This window comes from Balaenoptera physalus (assembly GCF_965194825.1).
Source record: "Balaenoptera physalus genome assembly, chromosome: Y".
Lineage (NCBI taxonomy): Eukaryota > Metazoa > Chordata > Mammalia > Artiodactyla > Balaenopteridae > Balaenoptera > Balaenoptera physalus.
Genome location: NC_138904.1, coordinates 15,427,270 through 15,436,840, shown reverse-complemented (window position 1 = coordinate 15,436,840; position 9,571 = coordinate 15,427,270).

Genomic DNA, 9,571 nt, shown 5'->3' with positions numbered 1-9,571 from the left:
TAGTTCCCTGTGCTATATGGTAGGACCTTGTTGCTCATCTGTCCTATATATACTAGTTTGTATCTGCTAATCCCAAACTCCCAATCTATCCCTCTCCCACACCCCTCCCCCACTGGCAACCACAAATCTGTTCTATAAAGAGGATTTAAAAACATTCATTTTTGTATTTTGAATGTGATTGATTTCCATCTCCTCATTGTTGTGACATCAGATTTACAGATATTGATATTTTCACATTTTTGCCCACTTCTCTTAATAGTTTTCTTATTTCTCTTAGGTTTTTTTAATGTTCCTGTTTTGCTTCATGTTCGATTGCACTTTAATGTGTATGTTATTGCTTGTGTCTTGGGATTTCCCGAAGAAAAGAAAGAACTAGGTCATCGGATGTGAATTCTCTTTTAACTTGAAAATCACTGTGGCATTTCATAAATTCCCCGCCCCCTACAGATACACAGTAAGCAACACCCCTCCTATTTGACATAATACGTGCAATACACTAAAATATCAATGCTATTCGTTCCATCACTTAGGCTTAAAAGACCCACAGGCATCGTAAGTGCAGTGCAAATGAGATTTTCACCCACTATTCCTGCTGTGCTTTATATTCACTGCCTTTCTGAAACAAGAATACACCAGAGCCACCATTTCTGGGGAAACAATGTTTTAGGGACCCAATTCAGTTTATAGTTTACTGTTACTGACTATTCTAGTTACCCATTCTCACTAGCCTCCTAGTTTCAACTGAAAATTTCAAAAAGAGCCTTCATGTGGATAAGTTATTAAAGAATGAAGAATACAGTCACACACATGAGAAATTCAGATGGTTCCCAAAGGGAGAATACTATTTTGGCACAAGCTAAGTCAAGCCAAAGGGTTTGGTAATCTTTTCGCATCCCTGGAAGGGATAGATTGTGTAGGTTTTCCAGAAGCCTGGGACAATATATTTAGCCATCTCATGTTGTCTGATAGTCTTTAAAGGACCCCTGCAAATATCTGTGTGGGCTGTTTTTAAAAGCCAAGCCACTTAACAAAGTGTTCTTTAATCAAAGTATTAAGTCGTTCATAAATGAAGACTGTTTATCTGCAGAAGGGCTTCAAAGCCTATTTTGATGCAGATGAGCTTTCTTTCTCTGCGGCAGCTGTCCTAGCCCATGGAGGGGGAATTCACAACCCAGGGCGGGCAGGAGTCCAGGGCAGTGGGAGGAGATGGCGGGGGCTTTTAGGAAGGTTTCATTGCAGGTGTTTCCTCTGAGTTCAGTTTAGACTGTTTCTGAAATAGATCTGGAGAAAGGAGGCCACTTCGTCTCCTTCCAGACCATTTCATCTTGTGTTTGGATAGAATCACTTGTTCACTTAGCACAGTGATTTCCCCTACTGTATTACATAATGATTCCAAAATTTATGAAAAGCATGCCAGTCCTAATGACTTGAGAGAATCTCTCAATTTAGATTAGATTTGGGTCAAGTTTTAAAACAAACAAACAAAGAAAAGCCTAGAGAATAAAATAAATGTTACCATCCCAAAATAGGACCTGTAGGTACAATGGAATGCAACATGGGAATGAGAGACTAGAAAGGGAAGGTGAAAGAGGTTTGTGAGGATGCTTAGAGAGGGACGAATATAGCATCATTGTTACCTAGACAATGGACCAAGACCAAGCTCATCACTGTCATTGGTTGTTGAGTGTCTTATTTTAGTTGACAGAAAGCACCATTGGACTGATTGGGTCTGGAAGGTAAACATGTGGATGACAAGCATATGAGTACCTGGTGATATCAGGGGGGATATGATGGGGATATCCTTAGAGACAGAGTCTGTCATACAGAGTGAAGTAAGGCAGAAAGAGAAAAACAAATACCGTATGCTAACACATATATATGGAATCTAAAAAAAAAAAAAAAGGTCATGAAGAACCTAGGGGCAAGACGGGAATAAAGATGCAGATCTACTAGAGAATGGACTTGAGGACACAGAGAGGGGGAAGTGTAAGCTGGGACAAAGTGAGAGAGTGGCATGGACACATATACACTACCAAACGTAAAATAGATAGCTAGTGGGAAGCAGCCGCATAGCACAGGGAGATCAGCTCGGTGTTTTATGACCACCTAGAGGGGTGGGATAGGGAGGGTGGGAGGGAGGGAGATGCAAGAGGGAAGAGATATAGGGATATATGTATATGTATAACTGTTTCACTTCGTTATAAAGCAGAAACTAACACTCCATTGTAAAGCAATTATACTCCAATAAAAATGTTAAAAAAAAAAAAAAAAAAGAAGAGACCAGCTACATGGTCCCTGGAATCACTCTGACCTCAGTGATGGGAGCACAAAAAATCAGTGTTCCTACATTCTTTGAGGGTCTTTAGAAGTTATTACAAGTTAACTTTTGCTCAAATTTTGCTATAATATATTTTAAAACTATCCACAAATCGAGTTTCCTGTCTCCTGACCTTCTTTAATTCGATCTCTGGAAAACAGGCTTCGGCAAATAAAGCAAACGTAGGATACTCCTTTACCATCTCTTTATCAAAATGAGGCTGAATAATTGACAATATTATTAATACCCAAAAGTGAAATATTCAATTTGGAAAGATCATTTTGGAAGACTGTCAATGTAATTGTGAGCTTTTTTCTCGTGTGTGTGTGTGTGTGTGTGTTGACTTAAGAGGCCAGAAGTAATTACCTCTCAAAGCTCGCCAAATCGAGCAGTTTCTAGAAAGGAATGAAGTCCTTGCTTTAGATGAACACCCCACCATTGCCTAAATGTGTTGTTTAATTATTCACCATGCACTTTTTTGTTTCCAGTGAGAGTAAAAGTGCACTAGATCAGAGAAAACATCCAGAAACCTGGTTTTCAGCCACGTGCAACTTAAAATCATTCATGCTTTCTACATATACTTCTGCATTAGTGTGGTTTTGTTTACTTAGGTACGTGGAAGAGAAAATGACACTGATTAATTTTGAATCTGATACTGACAACAAGACAAAGTCATCTTTATAAAGCCAAGGAACTACATAACAGCGTGCCTTGTTAATAATTTTTAGTGGTTTCTCTACACCACGGTAGTTAGGATCTGTCGCATCTACTATTATTTGTTTTATTTAGGAAAAATTTGAGTTGATATTTTCCACCATTGCATGCATATACCGTTGCGGCCACCTGCTACACCAGCTGTTTTCAACTGAGGGAACTGAGATGAAAAGGCTGCAGAAGTCAATTAATGCATAATGTTCTTTCCTTTCAAGATCAGTTACTAAATCTTAACAGGTTTAGGTCTGATATAAACCAGCTCATGCAAAATCCGGCTTCCGTGTATCATCAGAATATTCTACGGCTTACAAATAATTCAGGAAAACAGCATGGTCCCGAGAATCTTATATTGGTTGTATAAATAAGGTTCTCTTATCACATGCTTTAGGGCTATTTACTATTTCAAACTAATACATTCTTTTCTTATAACTTAGAAATGCTATGGTAAAGATACCCGTCCATCTTAAATTAATCTATAAGTGGGATGTGGTTCCATCAAAAGGATAGGAGTTTTGGCATAATTTACCAAAGTAAGTCTCACATTTTGGGGTTGAGAAATATGCTATGATGATTAAGAAAAAGATTTTGAGAAAGAGATATTAAGGGGGAAAATAGTCATTAAGAAACCGAATTTTAAATTTAAGGCAGATCCAAGAGTATAGGGCATTTATCATATATTAGAAGATTATATCAAATCAATGAGTCATTTGCCTAACTGGTGTTAGGATATTTGCCTATGTAAGAGGGACGGTGATAAAGATAGATTCCTGCCTGCACAAATAAGGTTTAAAAAGTCTTAAAAATCTGAAATAAAACCAAAACAAAAAAAAATTATTAGGAGAAAAGAGGGATAATATTTTCTAGATTTGGCAGTGGAACGGTCTTCCTAAACTTTTACATGACAGCAGAGAATCATAAAATCATAATATTGGATACCAAAGACTCTACTGATCATATAGAAGCCATAAGCAAGCAGAGTAACAAAAGCTGAAATGGTGGTCTTATCTCTTCTATCATTTCAACACATAGGAGGAGGGATGGACCAATTTCAGTATTTTAAGAAAGAGTACTTCACTCAAATGTCCATCGACACATGAATGGCTAAAGAAGATGTAATACACACACACACACACACACACACATACGCACACACACAATGGACTATTACTCAGCCATTAAAAAAAAGAATGAAATAATGCCATTTGCAGCAACATGGATGCACCTAGAGATGGTCATACTAAGTAAAGTAAGTCAGAAAGACAAATAGCATATGATATCACTTACATGCGGAATCTAAAAAATAATACAAATGAACTTATTTATGAAATAGACTTACAGACATAGAAAACAAGTTTATGGTTACCAAAGGGGAAAGGAGAGAAGTGATAAATTAGGAGTTTGGGATTAACATATACACACTACTATATATAAAATAGATAAACAACAAGGACCTACTGAATGGCTCAGGGAACAACATTCAATATCTTGTAATAACCTATAATGGAAAAGAATCTGAAAAATTATATATATATATATATATATAATTTTATATATATATATAATTTTCAGGTGTACAGCAAACTGACTCACCTGAAACGTTGTAAGTCAAGTATACTTCAATTAAAAAAAAAGTGCTTCAAATCTGTAAGAAAAATTAATGGAATAATCAGACCCCTAGAATAATTTTAAAATATCAAAGGATGTATCCATGGAAAAAATGTAAACGGTTCAAGAACGTACGACAAAGGGTGTGTCGCATCAGGAATCAAAGGAAAAGCATGAAATAAACACGGACACAGAACAATGTTGGAGGAGGGGCTCCAGGCAGAAACAGTGCCGTCAGCTCCAACCATTATCTTGAAATTGGCCCTGCGGTGGTCTGTTCAGCATAATCTTGATTGCTTTAAGCACAGTTAATCTTCAGTTCCAGGGTCGGTTTGTTCCCACCTCCTTGAGGCCAGTTCTTGGAAATGTGGCAGCTTATGTCCTGGCTACAGTCTGGTCATCATGCAGTTAACTTCTTCCACCTGGTGGGGTTTCAATATCTATAAGACAGCTCACAGGATACGGCTCAGAATATGATCTATCGCCCTTGAGGCGGAACTAAATGTCCTTGACTTTGCTTAATGGCTCAAGTATTATTATTTCGCCTTGTTTGACTGCTTTCCTTTGCTACTGCGTTTTCTTCTCTGGTTGAACTTGTTCTTTGGCTAAAGTTTTTCTGCAAACAAGAGGCAGGTGGAGGCCCTTTGTCGTGGTGGTGTCTGTCCTGGGAAGGCCCCATAAGGTCCTGCGCTGTTACGAGATGACAGAAGGATGTCATTTCCCCTGCTCTGTTTATCTTCCCAACAACTCCACTGCGTTATTTGTCTGTAGTCTCTTTTATGCAAAATGCGTCACATTTTGATTCCCAGCAGTGGTTCACAGCTTTGCCGTCAACCTGAACTTAGACAGAACCTTAGCACGTAGGGGAAGCAACACATGGCTGAATTAGAATATGTTTAAGGACGCTTGGCCCTGCTTTTGTGAAGAGAGTTTACATGATGTTTGTAGAACGTCGCGTTGTGTGGCCGCCGACCGGAGGCGGAGTTAATCGGCACAAAGAAGAATTGTTTAGTATTCCTTCTCGGTTGCACGTCTTATTAAAGCACCGTGCATCTGGCAGTTGTGGATTAGCAGACACAATCTTCGGAAAATAATTACTTTGTGCCTTTGGGCAAATGCCTCCGTCTTGGAATTTGCTCCATTCTACATTTCAAATTACATGGTGCTTTCTAACTCGAAAAAACGTATTTACTTCCGGATCTGAATTCACCTGCAGGGAGCTAGAGAGAAAATTACCGTAAACAAAAAAAGGTAGGGGTGGAGGGTTACTCATTGTTTGATTCAAAGGATTGGGTTTTGAAACATTGCACAACACTGGGGAAAGATGACTTGAAAACAAAGGTTCTGATGAGTTCTGAGGTGGAGGAAACGCTTTCCAACGTGGAGACCTAACATGCATTTCTTCGGAAACAATGAACACATGCTGCTGTCAGACAGAAGGATGCTGGTCTAATTTACGTTCTCACCGCTGTTGCTGCAAATGTTATGGGCGACACCCAATAGGAGCCAGGTCACTGGTTAAGGAGAAATTAGCGGATGGTTCAAATGAGGTAATACATGAGACAATTTGGGGGGGAAAAAAAGGCTGTAAGGCATACTCTATTATTTTTATAATACAGTCATTTGTGTCAAATTATCTAGAAGTTTTGGGGGAGAAAACAGGATCTGATGGGAATCATACCCATCATATATTTATCTATCTACCTATTTGTCTCTGCTTTCTTTCTTTTTTGGCCTGTGGGATCTTAGTTCCCTGACCAGGAAGTGAACCCGGGCCCCCTGCAGTGAAAGCAGCAAGTCCTAAGCACTGGACCGCCAGGAAATTCTGCGTCTGTCTATCCGTGTGGTCAGGCCATTCCAGATGGCTGTCTTCGTGCTCTCTGTCTATTACCTGCTTGACCAGTCAGCCCTTCACTCCCAGGACTATCCAATCCTCTTAATTATAGGGCTTAATCAGTAACTGCCTACGTGCTTGCCCCCTGCCCCAGCCGCTGGTTTCCCTGGTAACTGATGAGACAATCTGACGTAAATCCCGCCCCCTGGGTAGTGAAGATGGCTGCTGTGGCTTGTCTGTTGTCTGTTGCCTGCTGCACACGGTCGGGTGTTGCTCTAGGACCCTGCTTCAGACGTGTAAGGTCCCCCATCTCTTAAACCGTTGAGTCTCTGTTGCTGACTCCCAGCTCTTTCTTTGGTCTTGAGGCTGGGCGACTACAAGCTTTGCAAGCCTGCTGGCTGCAGCCTCCAAATTCATGAGCCAGCCGGGAGGCCGAGGAAACTCCAGTAAGTGCTGAGACGTCGTGAGATAAGGACAGAGAATGGAAAATTACGGGGGTGGTCCCAAGGAGGCCGCCTGCTAGCTTCTGCAGCCCTGTGGCAGCTGACCCCCATGAGAAGAATCTTTCTTTCCCACTATACTGAGGATGCCCTCTTAACCTCAGAGTCTCTTTGGAGTTTGAAAGTAGCAGCCCCGTGCCCCTGGCTCATGATATCCCTCACGAGCTTCAGGGGTATCAACGCAGGGACAGGCTTGTGATTCGGATGTGGCTGGTCACCCGGAAGGCTGGAGCTTGTGGCAATGGCAAAGTAACAAGAGTACCGTTGGGCTGCTGGTCCCAGCCATGGAAGCGGGCAGAGCAAGGTCATGGCGGGATGTGAGCCCAGCTGTATGCTGTCTACAATGTATTACATCAGGTGGGAGACATTAAGAAAAGGCCGGCGCACGTCATCTAGCAATGCAAAACCCCACTATTTGGGTTCTACAACGGTTGTGCGTGACCTATGGGACCCCCATGGACATGGATGGAGGCCCAGCAACCCACTTTAGCAGCCGTAAAGGTCAGGAATGGGCCGGTACAGATGACAATCCCCTGCCTTTCCATCCTCCTTACAATCCCGCGGCTGCCCGGCTACGAACAGATGACTTAAATGAGAAGCGCGATGGGAAACTTTGCTCTCAAACATGTGGATACATCCCAGGGACCATTGACCCAGTGCTTACGCCATGTTAACCCAGAGGCAACTAACTAGTCAACACCATCCGAGTTCAACTGTTGACCACCAAAGGAGTGAAAGGCCGCTGCAACTCTCGGTGAGGACAATAGGTCACATTTGCCCTTGCCAGTGGATCTACCCTGGGGGACCACGTTGCAAAATGGCTCTGGACCTGGCAGGTAAGTCCCTGGTGGTTTGGGGTGGCCGCCCCCGTGGGGAACAGGATAGAACGTGACTTGGAGATTTCACCTGTCTGTACCTGGCCCCATGCAGGACTCCTAAGGTCATTAATCCAGGCTCCCTAGTGGAGAAAGGCACCATTTTGTTAACCCTGTGGTGTCTTATACCGTCTCTCTAGTATTCGGCACCAGCTATGAGGATGGAGGGGGGACGGGAGGAAAGGTACTGCAGGAGAGGACAGAAAACACAGGCGGGGCTGGCGTCATCTCCGGAGGCTGTCCTTGCTTGGATCTGCTTAATGGTCGTGAGCCTGCCTGTATCGTGCCTGTGAAATGTCTTATATCTTGTCCTGTGTCTGAGCGGAGGGAATCTGTTGACAGACTGGGTGGCAGTGATGGCCTCCCTGGGAAATGAGTCTGGACCCTGGGTTTACAGTGAGATGCCGTGGTTGTCGTGCTCTGCCCTTTCCTGAAAAATTGCACCGAGGAGTACTTGGCTTAACCTTGATACCCTCTAGCTGCCAGCGTCTGCGTTGCATTTGTGGTATTTGGTTGCAATGTCCCTCTGCACCTCTGACCCCAGGGATACCTCGGAAGAGAGGCGGACCGAGATGGCAAGGGTCGTGCAGGGTGTGTGGCGGGAGCAGTGTCTGGTCAGGCCGCTCAAGGTGGCCAGTCTCTTGCTCTCTGGACCAGTCGCCACTTTCTTCACAGGACTATCCAATCCTCTAAATTATAGGACTTAATCGGTAACTGCCTAGGTGGTTGCCCCCTCATCCAGTTGCTGGTTTCCCTGGTAACACAGGAGCCAATGTGATGTCACTTCCCCTGTAAATGGTAGCCTCCTTCTCCCCCGAGTAGCAAAGGTTATCGCCGTGTCCTCTTTGTCGTCTGCTGGACGTGGTGGAGGTGTTGCCCCAAGACCTTTTGCTGAAGATCCCCTGCCTCTGTCCCCATCTCTGGGCTCTTTCCTCGGTCCCCATGCTGGGCAACTACAAGGCTCATAGGTCTGCGGGGTTCAACCCAATGTTGTATCTATAACCTCCCTCTCATCTATTTATCTGTCAATATCTGTAGATATATGTATACATACCCATATATGACATACATGATGTATATATATGGATATATGCGTGAACACACACGCACACACACACAGGAAATTACTGAACATAAGGTAAGGGCAGTCTCTTACAACACACCCTATCAGGGGGGAAAAAATTCCTGTCCCTAGAAAATGGAAGGATGTAAAAACCAAGCCTAGATGAATAGAAACAGCCACCTGCAGAGCCAGTGCACCTTTCTGAACCATCTGTGAAATGATGTGCACCACACAGGTATTTGTTTTTTTTTCAGGAGGGTTGCATTTATTGGTATTTACATTAGAAATTAGAAATAAGAATTTTTTTAGATGTTCTTTACCCAGTTTAAAATAACAAACAAATGCCATTAAAAAAAAAAGATAATGCATCTTTTTTAAAGGAGGTATGTTTTCCAAAAAGTAGTGAGAATAGAGGAAATATCTTAGGTTCTTGCAGCTCTATTGCATGACTAGCTAACTGAAACCCAGCCGGGGTCTCCCATCCCCTTTGCATTTTAGCATGTCGTGATGTCTAAATCTATGTAACGTGTGGTAAACATCCCTGTACGTACACTCTCAGAAAAAAAGATGCAAGCAGTAAATCAACTCGTATTATTAAGACTCTTGACCTTGCGGACCCCCAGATGTCCCCAGTCCACACTTGGACACTTTGAGAACCACTGT